The sequence below is a fragment of the Diabrotica virgifera genome, chromosome 4, assembly GCF_917563875.1.
Source record: "Diabrotica virgifera virgifera chromosome 4, PGI_DIABVI_V3a".
In the NCBI taxonomy this organism is placed as follows: Eukaryota; Metazoa; Arthropoda; class Insecta; order Coleoptera; family Chrysomelidae; genus Diabrotica; species Diabrotica virgifera.
The window spans coordinates 159672286-159686196 of NC_065446.1; the positions used below are offsets into that span (position 1 = coordinate 159672286).

The window sequence follows — 13911 nt, forward strand, 5'->3', positions numbered from 1 at the left end:
GTTCTAGATGAGCTCCTCCTCTCTCAAGACAGACTTCATACCGATATTCCAGATTTCTCGTAATCTTATACAACAAAGGTGGTCTCAAGTCCGCGAAGAAAGCTCTAATGGCATCCTTTAACTCATTGCTGGTTTGTGGTGCCCGTTTAAAAGCGGCAGTTTTAGAAACGGGCAGTTTTAGAAACGGCAGTTTTAGCCATGCCCCAAATATATGCGTCTGGAGTTGTAAGGTCTGGATACGTCTGTGTAGGATAGGGGAAGTCAGTAAATTGTAAAATGAATTTGTTTGGAAAATGTCCCTGAAGGAATTGACGAACTGCGACAGCAGTATGGCAAGTTGCCTCATCCTGCTGGAAAAATTGGTCTCGAAATGCCAAATTACATGCACGACAAAATTGACGTAGATCAGGGATAAAGCGTGTTGAAATTTGTATGTACCTCTGTTGATTAAGTGTGACTTGCCTACCATTTTCTTCGATAAAGTATGGACCAATGATTCCGTGTCCCCAAACAGCACACCAGACACTCACTTTTGCGCTATGTAAAGGAACTTCTTGAACTTCATCTGGTCTGGCAAACCCAGAAATCGATTTGTGCGACGAATTCATTTTTCAAAAATTCAGGATTTTCTTACTGTAATGCAAGAATTCTGGCACAATATTCCACTCTACTGTGATAATCCCTGGGATGTAATTGTTGATGTAGCTGAATCACATACGAAACTGCACCCAGCTCCTTTAGGATTCTTTGCAAGGAAGTTCGTTTTAAGCCAAGATGCAACAATGTTCTTGTCTGGTTGGCTTTCGAATTTTCCAAGATTCGCTCAAAAACACGTGCATGGTTATCGTTGTTGTTAACTGTCCTGGGACGCCCTGAGTTTTCTTTTCTTTGGCACAGTACATTACCCGTATTTATAAACTTTTCAGCAACCTTCAAAATTACAGCATTACTTGGAGAACGTTTATTAAACCGTTATGTGAATTGATCACACACGTATTGCAGACTTGCACTATTACGTCGGCCGATTCCGTATGAGCGAAAATAATGCTCCACAAGAAACACTTTCGCCTCTGTACTTAACACCATTTTTAACAGTTAGGCCTTAATAATTAATTGTTTAGGGATTACTTGACAGGTCTATACTAGGTAATTTGAATATGACAGCGCGCACAAAGAGACATTTATGTTTCAGTTTCAATACTGTTTATTTTGGGCAATACTGTATTTTACAAATATAACTAATTACAATAATATATTACTATCCGACAAAAAAGATACCAAACAGTCAAAAATTGTCTTTTTATTCAGTGACAGAATAAAGAGAATACAAGGAGTGGGGAGTTCTGGTCAATCTTTTAGTTAATCTCTTATCAACTTTATGGTTCCCTTTTTGGCTCTCAGGACCATAAAAGGTTTCTTTTGTGGCCGTGTTTCTCACTTTTTTGCTGTGTGAATAATTTTATCAGCCTTGTCCTGAAAAATATTTTTATGTGGAGTGGATGTAATTATTTGAGAATGCCGTTTTGCACTTGCGCTCGTAGTCTAGGGTGACAAAATCATGAACTTGAATAAACGGGACACATCCAAAGAGGGTTTGGGGGCGATACTCTTCAGTGGCATCCAACTGGACATAAGCATTGAAACACGCTATTTTTTAGCTAATTCGATACATACTTTTTCAATTTACCTATGAATATGTAATTTAATTTAAAATGTGGGGCGTATAATAAATAAAAACAACGATTTTGCGGCTTAAAAACGGGACAATCCCGTTTTTATGGGACGTTTGGTCACCCTACTTAGTCACACCAGTTTTGGACTTTGATGGTACTGGTAGTGGTAAAATTTCGTGGAACGACTTTCCAATATCTGAATGTTGCATGTCTAACGGCTCTATTTTTCTGAACGTTTCTTGCCTGATGGTGGTTGCGAAGCTGAAACTATTTCTTTTTCTGGTGTTTCCTGACGTTCATGAACAGAGACGTCGTCAACAAGAGTATCAATGCTATTAGCACTTTCACTGTTGGCTCAAAGTCTTCTTCAGTGAGAACGTTTGGATTATAAGGACAGATTCCTGTAGCTTGAAATCCTTTGATTGCTTTTTCTGGAGTACTAGCTACCATAATAAATGCATTATTAAAAGCTCAGCAATTTCAAATATCATTCTGAATTAAACAATGTCTTTAGGGGGTCATAAAAACTAAAGGTGGCATCCTATGCGAGGTGTGTTGGGGTATGGACAAAAGTATAATACTAGTTGCTTTACAAAATTGATAAGCTAGTAGAGTAGAATAAGTCGAATGATTATCCATTATGAGTAGAACCGGATCATCCACGCTCTTTCACAAAATTTTGAAAAGGGTTTAAATACTATACGAACTGTTCTTCTGTGATCCATCCTTTTTTTGGAACAAGTGTAAAGAGCTCCAGATGGATCACCTTTGCGAAGTTGTGGATTCATTATTTTTCTTGCGTAAATAAACACTGGCGGAACATAAATTCCGCTTGCACTTAAGGCGCTTGCATTGTAATATTTCTGCCTCTCTCCCAACTTATGGCAAATCACATTTGTTTTAGTCCTTTCTTGGCCAAAATTTTTCCTGGCGTCTGCACTGTAGAGATGCCAGTCTTATCAGTGTTAAAAATTGTACGGGTCTTAAAATTACACTTTGCTTGCACTTGTTCTAGATTTTTGAAAAATGTGGCAACTTCTTTAAAAAAGCTGTTATTCGATTTGGATATGGATGTTGTTTCTGGCTTACGAGGAACGATTTGTGAGTTTCTTTTCATAAAAAAACCACAGCCAATCATCGCCTGCAGTTTTTGCATATTTATGAAAGGGGTAATGCAAGTGATTTTTTAAGGCATAATCATAGGCACATTTTTTAATTTCTTGCCTTGATATTCCATAAAAAAGTTTCGAGAGTCATATAACATGCTCTGTCACAAATTTTTCCTCTTGTACTGAAAATACTGGATTGCGGCCTAGAGGTGGTTCAAGGTCCAACATCACTGTTTTCTTTTAATCGCTTTTGTACGGTACTTCTTGGAATGTTGAAAGCTCTGGTCACTCCTTCCATTCCTGACGTCATTTAGTTCACTGAAAAACGTATTACTTCAAGAAATCGTCCTCTAGTATATTTGAAATATTCAATTTTATTTTTATATAAAAATTATTGTTTGTAATACTGCTCCACTGGCGAAGCGTCCATGTAACCACTGTTACCATAGGTAACAGTTAAAAATCTTGCAAATAAATATTTTATGACTACTGCGAAATGATTCCATTTATATTTTTTTTATTTAATAATAGAAATATGTGTTAATAGTACCTAATTCAGTAAATTATAGCCAACTATTCGTAGACACACGAAAATATTGGCGAGTTTATGTGACTCGGTTGCATGTTATTATACGTTGTTACCACTTTTGTTTGTGGTTACGCGTGATGATCCTCACTATCGGTCGGGAACGGCTCGTGCCTGAAAATTTTGAAGAAGCGACGACGTGGGCGCGGTGTGTATATCAGTAGACTTGTTACCATTTTTTGTTTTGGTAACTAGGTTACTTACTCGTTAGTTTAGTATCGATTCCAGTGTGCGTGCAATTAATCATGGATGAGTGTCGCTGTGTAATCGATCAACTATTTGAAAAGTAATTCTCCTTGTATAGTTTTTAAGAAAAAATGAGATTATTGAAAATGGAAGACCTATTTTAAACAATTTAAAAAAAGAATAAAAAAAAGCAGTTCGATATTTTAAATTTAGTTGGTACAGTGAAAATCATTGGTTATGTGGTTACACGAAAAATAGACTGTATTGTTGACCATGTCTTCTGTTTTCTACAGAAGAAAATGGGTGGACCAGCGGCGCAGTTTACGATTTAAATAGTTTTAGAGTTTTAAAAAGGAGACATGAAATTTCTCCGTTACCTACACGTAAGATGTACCTATAGCCAATTTGATTCAGTTTGACAAAACAAGAATCCAAAGTCTCTTAACTAAGCTTTTAAGGTACTAGTACACTTTAAAAGACCAAAAATAAGCATTTTTTAAAGATTTTTTTTCTCAGAACCTTTACTAGAAATGAACATAAAACTTTTTACATATTAATATCTAACTCTAAGAGAATACAAAAAGTGTATCTTTTTTCATTTATGTACGTACACTAATATTGTAGAGGGCGCCAAAGTTGAGGCCTCGAAAAAAATTAGTTACGATGGCGGACAGTTAATCTCAGGATTGGGATATCTGAAACAAAAAAATCGTACGACATTTGAAAAAGGAAGGTTTCTTACGTGACAATTTACCACCGTTAGTGAAAAATTCCGCAAATAAAAGATTTTACGGATATTTGAAATATTTTTGTGAAAAAATCGCCCGTTTTTCTTCAGTTTTTCATGGTTAAAAAATATTTATTTTTTATTTTTTGGTCAAATTGTGGTAAATTGTCACGTAAGAAACCTTCCTTTTTCAAATGCAGTACGATTTTTTTGTTTCAGATATCCCAATCCTGAGATTAACTGTTCGCCATCATTTTTCGAGGCCTCGACTATTGCTATTTTCGATATATCGTTAGTACACTTATAGATGCTGAATGTTTTTGGCCAAACAAGAATTAGCGTTTCGTGGTCATTTTGAGGGCATGACTCTGACAATCGAGGCAATTACAGGGAATTGTCAACATTAATTGCCAAAAGATAAACATTTTTGCCAACATCTAGAAACATCAACTGGTTTTTCGAGTTTCAAGTGATATACAAAATGATATTATTGAAACCATTTAGCCATATCTTCACTTTTTTTAAATAATATTTTTTGTATCTGGTTTTGGTAACATTTAACCGGGTACCGGCTAAATAACATCAGGTATGCAAGTGACACCATAGTATTTGCGGACAACCTAGAAGACCTACAAGTCATCATGAACAAAATCACGTATTACAGTCAACAATATGGACTCAATATAAACGTAAAGAAATCAAAGCTTATGATCATTAGCAAGAAAAAGATAACAGGTCAACTCTACATCAACCAAACCCCTGTAAAAAGTGTGAGGCACTACAACTACCTCGGCACCGTAATAAATGAATGGACCAACAGCCGAATGGATCGAAAAAGCTAGATCAACCTTCAACCGTATGGGGGCTTTTTTCAAGAGCCACAACCTTTCTCTTGGTATAAAAGTAAGAATGCTGATATGCTACGTCTTCTCTGTCCTTTTTTATGGTGTTGAATCATGGACCTTGAAGGAAGATATAAGCCAAAAATTGGAAGCATTTGAGATGTGGCTATATCGGAGAATTCTTAAAATCCCATGGACTGATCGGGTCACAAATGAGGAGGTCGTTAGAAAAATGGGGAAGAACCGAGAGGTACTAACCACCATCAAAGCTCTAAAGTTGGAATACTTTGAACAAATTATGCGAAATGAATCCAGATACCTACAAGCCATCCTGCAAGGAAAAATATTTGGAAAGCGAGGTCCAGGAAGAAGAACAACATCCTGGTTAAAGAACTTCGGAACCTGGTTCAACACAACATCTGTGCAGCTTTTCCGCGTTGCGGCAGATAAAGTGAAGATTGCCATGATGATCGCCAATACTCGTCACGAATAGGAGCATCAAGAAAAAGAAAGTTTTGGTAATACTTTAGAAAAAGTCACGCGTCTCCACTGCACTGCTCTGCTGATGGGGTAATGGTGGCTGGGTCTCCATTATCCCCATTTATCCCACAGTAGCCGGAAACCTTAACCCCAAACAACCACAAATTCTTAATAATATTTATAAAAAATGAATCTTATACAAAATGCTACTTACAATTGTTTTTTGCTAAACATAAAAGAAGCACTAGTACCAGTTTTACGAAAAACAAAATTAAAAACTGAAACACACGAACAATGAATAATTTCTGAATGAATGTGTGAATGACACACAATAACTAAAATTTCTTAGTGGATGGCTCATTTACAGGAATTACCGGCTCTTTGTTCGTTAACTAGTTCAGCTAGTCTGAACTCGTAGATGGCACAATTGTTTGCTTTCATTAAATAAAATGTATACTTAGTCCATGTGGTGAGACCGCTCCCGTCTGAAAAAAATTTCTGATTCAGTTTCTTTGTGGATTCCTCTTCAAAAATGTCCCCTTTAGACAAATCTGAAGGGTGCCGGGCGGAATTTTTGGGCAGAAATTGTTTAAACAATTTATTTAAACAAATACAAAAGATCATGTTTTTTGCTCTAGAGCATATATTTTTAGATTTTTTGGGTCAATCTAAACAAGAAAGGTATCTTGTAATTTTTCTCAGAAATTGATAGTTTTGGAGTTATAGGCGATTTAAAATCTGAAAAATGCGAAAATACGCATTTTCGAGGCTTAAAAACTCATATTTAAATTAGTATTTTTGAGGTTGCCAGATACTTAGATTGAAGACTGAACATTGAGCTTCAAGATTCTGAAGAGTGATCGCGTCTAACTTTAATTTATACCGTTGTTTTTTAATTGTTAAATATGCGTGTTTATCCGATTTTTTTGCCGGTGCGGCGCGCTCCATTTAAAAAATCTCCTATTTTCCTCCGAAAAATATTTTTCCTAGATTCTTTGGGACATTCTAAATAAAATAAGTTTCTTGACATTTTTCTCAAAAGTTAATAGTTTTTAAGTTATAAGCGATTTAAAATCCGAAAAATGACAAAAAACGCATTTTTGGATTTTAAATCGCTTATAACTTTAAAACTATTAACTTTTGAGAAAAATGTCAAGATACTTATTTTATTTAGAATGTCCCAAACAATCTAGAAAAAATATTTTTCGGAGGAAAATAGGAGATTTTTGAAACGGAGCGCGCTGCACCGGCAAAAAAATCGGATAAACACGCATATTTAACAATTAAAAAACAACGGTATAAATTAAAGTTAGACGCGATCACTCTTCAGAATCTGGAAGCTGAATAGTTAGTCTTCAATTTAAGTATCTGGCAACCTCAAAAATACTAATTTGAATATGAGTTTTATAATATAATTAATATATACATACAAATAATTAATCATAAAAATGCCACAAGGAAATAGCTTCAGAACAACATGAGTTTTTAAGCCTCGAAAATGCGTATTTTCGCATTTTTCAGATTTTAAATCGCCTATAACTCGAAAACTATCAATTTTTGAGAAAATTTACAAGATACCATTCTTGTTCAGAATGACCGACAAAACTTAAAAATAGATGTTCCGGAGCAAAAAAACGTGATCTTTTGTATTTGTTTAAAAAAATTGTTTAAACAATTTCTGCCCAAAAATTCCGCTCGGCACCCTTCAGATTTGTTTAAAGGGGACATTTTTGAATAGGAATCCACAAAGAAACCGAATCAGAAATTTTTCCAGACGGTAGCGGTCTCACCACATGGACTAACTGCGATATTTGGTGTGGCTACTATTACCCCGCAGGCCTCTAGTCCCCCAGTTACCCCTACTTAATTTATTACTGTAAAAACTTACACCACTTTTCCTGATGACAAGAGGTATTTCAAGATTATAAAGCAAGACTTACATAATTTCAAAAAAATGTCTTCACCATCACTTTGGCTAACACGCTCATATGTTCATTAAGTGTATTATAATTTCTAAGAAAAAAAATTGAAACTGCTACTACATTTAGTTGTTTATCAGTTTTAAGGTTTCTTATTTTGTTTTCATCTATTTGACTTTTTCTGTTTTAATTTTATATAGGTATTTGCCTACTTTACCATAGTTATAAAGAAAATATATTTTTTTCAATTTTTATTTAATCATTTAAAAAAATATATTGAGGTTAATATCACACCTTCCGAAGAAAAGTGTAGTAAATCAATATTTTTTATATCTTCACTGTTCTACAGGAATGGATTTGGATAATACATCTAATGCATTATCCCCTAAGAAAACTGTAATAATTTAAGTTTGATCGTTATTGTCTAAATGGCACAAGAATAATTATTCCTCGGAACAGGTGCATCAGCATTTTCCGATGAAAACAGTAAGAAAATATTTTGCATTTTGGCGCTGTATTTCCGATCAAAAGTGTAATAATTGTAGTTATTGCTGTTTATTAGAAGTGTTGTAAACTTGTTGTGTAACACTTGGAGTTGCTACTCTTATTCTCGGAATATGTTTGCCAATATTTCCACTTTACATCCGCCGAAAGGTGTAATATTTGCAGTTATTGCTGTTTAGTTCGGAAGAGTTTATACTTGTTTCGTGTGTTCCAAGTAAGAGCGTAATATTTCGAGTTGTTACTCTATTTTTCGAAGAAAACTGTAATATCAATTTTTTTTTAAATGACTTATCTTAAAAACCGTTTTTGTTTCACAAAACGACTTAGGCGGATTAGGGAATAATAATTTATTTAATCTTTATTTGATGCTATTTAAAAATTTATAAATTCACTTCTGGTCCTTCTATTAGCATTTTTTAAAAATTGACAATAATTGTTTTTGCTCTCCTGAAAAATTTTGCTATTTTGATTTATTACACTTGTATCCTAGGAACGTGCGATATTAATTTGTATATTATGTACATATGTATATTAGTACTTTGATATTGTATGTATGTTAGTACTTTGGTTTACTATTTGTAGTTATAAAATAGCAGTTTTATTGATGATTATGTGGCATTTTGTGAGAACTAACTCACCTGTTGACTGATTAAATATATATTTTTTAGTTATTGGATTTCATTTATAAATAAAATAGCATAATAAATTAGTATGCTCTGTTTTTAACCCGGGAACAGTCGCGCCGCGAGAAAAAATCGCACATTTTATCCTTTTCCGTGATAACTGGATGAAAAATTTTGCAACATTGCTTTCCACTCGTAAGTACCTCGAGGAGGATCGTAGTAATGCGTGAGTTTTTTTGTAATTTATGGCTTTGGTGAGAACCAATTAGCTTAAAATGGTTAGAAATAGATATTTTTAACATAACAAGTAAATAAAATAAAATATAATAGAAATTTGTTTTAAATTCGTATATAAATTTGAATTGTGAGATTTTTTCTCTGCGCGCGACTACTTACGTGACAGAAGTGAGCGCGATGCTCCCGGGTTAAACCAAGAGGAGTAATTCAAATTTACCGCACCGAAATGCTTGTTTATAATTGGTCCAACCTCAGGTAAGTTTTCTCCTATGAAATTTTGATGCTGTTGACACTATTATGAAATTTTGATATAAATACTATTGGCATTTCATAGGTTAATAGGGAACTTGAGATTTTTTTATTTATTTATGTATTGTATTTGTCTAAATATAGAAACAACGCATACCAAATATCAACCCTCAAATCGCAATATTTAATATACAATGAACATTTAAAGTTGTGATCGCCAGCTATCCATTTTAAACACGAAAAGCTATGTGACGTCACGCTGCTCCTTCCAGGAAAAGATAATAACGAACTATCAACACTGGAAGAGAAACTGTCTGTATTTAAAAACATTGTGTTTTGAAGGTTAGATAGATTTCGTTCGTGTATATTTCTTTTTATCTGTGCTTTAATAATATTTATAACAATAATCGAAGCAACACAAAAATAATATTACAAATATTGTATCGTTCATTTTAATGTGAGTATAAAAATCAGACTCTATTTTCATCTACATATACAAGTTATTTACTTACTTATTTTATGTTTATTTCTTTGCTACAATGCAGTACTATTTACTATAGTATTACAAAGAACCTTATGTTTTTAATTCTTACTATATTTATCACATATTATTCATAATAACACATATTTTTATATGACACACATATATAGTTATTTATTTATTTATTCTAGCTGGAATAAGCAACTGGGAATGAGACATGCATACCGTTGCAGCGTTGCCATACTTATCGCTTACGCCCGTTTATAGGGACGACCAACAAACTGTCTAACGTCACAACCGATACCGCCCGTTGAAAGAATAATTTAAATTCTGCAGTTTTTAATTGCTTATACGCTCTGAGCTTCGCTGGTGGCGCTCCTAGCGGATTACTGGAATTATCTTTCACCGGTAATTTTTAAATTTATTATTTAATTGTTATCGCTTAACATTTACAACGCAAAAAATTAATCAAATTGTAATCGATTTTTTTAAGATTTTGCTAATCATTTTGACGTTCTATTGATAAAATATGAATTTCTTACTTCGGATACTTTCACAATTATCGTGTAGATGGCGCTAAGATTTTTAGATTAAATTATAATTACATATTACGGAACATTAAAAAAACTTAAATTCAGTATTTAAAACGTAAGTATATTTAAGGTAAAAATATATACCACAGCTTTGACCAGCTAATACTTTTTATAATTAATGTTTTTAATTTTAATTATACATTAATCACTTTGACATTTATGTCAAATTTCCGGTAAACGTTTACAGACTTGCCACTACTGGCGCTCGAGAATTTGTAAATATCCCCTCTACGTACGAGCTCACAGCGGATATTTATTTGATAATAATAAAATATGAGTTTTTTTTTTGTAAACTGGGGTTCTTTTAACAGCATTAAATAACGTTTATCAGTAATATTTCTGGAATATAATTTTTGTGCAAGTTCCCTATTAAGTTATATCAGTGTGCGTCTAGTCGCTGTGAGCCGATGAGTAGAAGGGATTTGATAGCTTTCGCCAGCGCTGTTAGTGGCAGTTTTGTGTATTGAATTTGAACAATTTTATCAGAAAAGTACAAGTTTCAAAACGCGAGAGAGCGCTACCGACGAAACCCACAGCCAATAAAAACCTTAGAATATAAAATAAATCAGGAAGGAGTACAATGCGAAATGACTACGAGTCAGGAAGGAGGTTGCAAATGGCGGTCAGCTGTCAGATTTACTTTCTATCTCCAGTGACGTACCTTTGAAAGAGGGAAGAAAAGAAATTCTTAACGATTTTATTACATCTTTGATGTTAAACAAACAGCTACAGATCAAGAGAAAATACGTATTAATATAATATTTTGTTGAAAAGTCAGTTAAATAACATTTTATTATACTAATAACTTCAGTTAATTGATTGCATATACAGGAGCTTTACCAGATGGTACGCCTATGCACACAGCTGATCCAATACACAAACCTTCTACCTCGTTGACAAAAACTTATGAGTCATCCACAGACGTTCAAGATGGCCGGTTCCGCTAGAAATTTAAGGTGTTGTTGATATATGAAAGACTCCTTCCTGTTTTTTTATATTCTAAGATAAAAACAGAGGTAACCTCTAAATTTCACATAAACTTCTTCTTTTTCTAAATGGCCTCTTGCGCAAGCAGTCATCCAGTCGCACGAATGTATATATTAAATATTAAAATTCTGTACCATTTGATCAGATGATGTTATGTCCATTTTTACTATTTTATAGGAGAGACAAAAAACCGTTTATGGGAGTTTGTGTTTAAGGTTTTACCTATGAATGAGCAATTTTCAGAATAAATAGATAAATGAATCTATGTGATATGTTATAATTTAATTTAGGGACTCGAAAAAGCGCAACAAAAATTTGAAAATAAAAGAGAAATTTGAAAAAATTGCAAATTATCATGTTTTGACCAAATGATTATTCTCAAAGGATATCACTTATAATCTTCCCATGCTGGAATTATTTGATTTTTTTGTTTAATTTCTTCTTCTTGTTCTTGATATCATCTTCATGTTTTCACTATGTCTTCATCCGCGATAAAGGTTAGCAATCATCACTGCTATTCTAACTTTCGACACTACAGTCCGAAAGAGTTCAGTTGAGCTGCATACAAAACAGGATATTTTTCTCCTACTATGCTGCGCCTTCCTTGAATCTTTTCCTGCATTATTAATTTTAAGAATTCATATCTGTCATCATGTGTTATCCCAGATATTGTAGTTTTCTTATTTTGATGGAATCCAGTATCTCCCTGTTGTTCTCTATTCTTCTTAGTATTTTTCAGTGGTTATTCTGTATGTCCAGGAGATTCTCAGCATTGTTCGATATGTCCACATTTCACATACTTCCAATCTATTGAGACATTGTTTATTAAGAGTCCTTGTCTCCACAACATACAAAGGAACAGAAAATACATAAAACTTTAATACTCGCTTTCTAAAATTTAGGCTGAGATCTCTACTAAAAAATATTTATTAGAGTCGCTATAATTACCACTTATTTATTATGTAAACCACAAATATCGATGTAACCTTTTTCAAAAAGTTGCTAGTTTCTTGTACGAAGCAGAACGTAAGTATTGCCACATTTTTCTTTAACCTAGTCACAATTTTAACCTTTTGCATTCATTTTAACGTGGAAATACTTCGTTCTAGGCACTGAGGATGATCTGATTCAGATTGAAAACGTTTTGCAAATCCTTTTGGAGGACTTTTATGTTTTTTAATAAAACTTTTTATACCAATATACAAAAGAAGTTTTTACTTCTGTATGGTTTTTTAAAAAATATTTGTTTCATATTATTGAATGCACTAAACAATGAATTAATAAAACTTTTTTTTTATTTAAATTTATGTGTCTCGCCAGCAATGGCCATTGACACAAACAATATTGGTTATACAATAATTAATTACAATAAGGACTTAAAACTAAATATTATAACAGTTAATTTCTAAATCTTAAATAACATTAGGTAAAAATTATGAAGAAAAAAAATTGGATATACAATCATTGGATACTATAGAGACGTACAACTAATTATAAAATTGCTTCGGTCTTCTTGGGATACTTCGGACGTTGTTTAGTCATAGTAGCAGTTGCGTATGAACTAGTAAGATTACTGGAAGAATTGGTTCCAGACATGGTGTTGCTAACAGTGGGGGAACATTGATTTAAAAATTGTTACTCATGTAGTCAAAAGTAACTTGAATTTGTTTATATTAACGCTTTGGATGTCTAAGTGATAACCTTGGATACATCACTGCAATACTGGTTGCCTAACCGTTGGCGTCCGTTGGGACGGGATAGCAACAGTGAACAACTATTGACAGTTTGACAATGAGTGTGTTTAATTTGGAAGATTATTAAGTAAAACATCTCTTACTGACCGAAGTTACAGCTTGTTCTTGATGATTAACACGTAACACAATTGCTATTAGTCACTATTTGAGCGAAAACTAATTTTGATAACTAGTATTTATAGTAATAATTACAAATTTTGGCACCAATTTACAGATCGATACATACACGTTCTGACGTTAGTTTGACAGACCTAATAAAACTTAATTCCCAAAAATACCTATTTGTGACTTGTGAAAAAGTGACTTGTGCTAACACTTATCACTATTTGACCATAAAATATGAAAAATGTATTTTGATCATTGTGTGATAAGAATACTTATGATAATCTAATCACGCATAAACAAAAAATGTGCACTTATCATTGAATAACCAATGTTGTCAATCAAATTATATTTGTCGTTCATTTAGCAGCCTCTGGCTAAACGAAAAGAATGTTGTTTTAATTATTTTTGCACAATCAACACAAAATGATAAAATATGCAGTTAGCACCGTCTGACCAAATGGTACAGAATTATAATGAATAAAATAAAAAAACATAATTACTTTTACTATTAATTCTGTACATTCGTTCAGTAATCAGGTTACAATAATATTTCAGTTCATAATTTGTGTTTTTATAGATAAATATCTGTTTTTCTCGTTTTGTATGTTTCACATATAGGTACCAATTTTATCAGAAAAGTACAAGTTTCAAACCGTGAGAGAGCGCTAACGTCAGAACTCACAGCCAAGAGAGACTGTTGCCAAGCCCGGAAGCAGCGCCATTTATTGCCCAAGTCGCGCGACTGACGTCACGAAAATATAAATTTACATAACTGTCAGTTATTGTAAAAATGAGAATAACAGACTTATTAATGCAATTATAATTATAACAATAATTAATAAATATTTTTCTCGAT

At 33.2% G+C, this 13911-nt stretch overlaps 1 protein-coding gene across 1 annotated transcript in view; it reads left to right on the forward strand.

Annotated features, from left to right (window-relative positions):
* LOC126883196 (uncharacterized) overlaps positions 1-13911 on the forward strand; it is a 34519-nt gene extending 20608 nt beyond the window's left edge. The window contains exon 4 of the mRNA XM_050648443.1: positions 9808-13911. The gene's annotated coding sequence lies outside the window, so the exon portion shown is untranslated. The remainder of the gene's footprint in view (positions 1-9807) is intronic.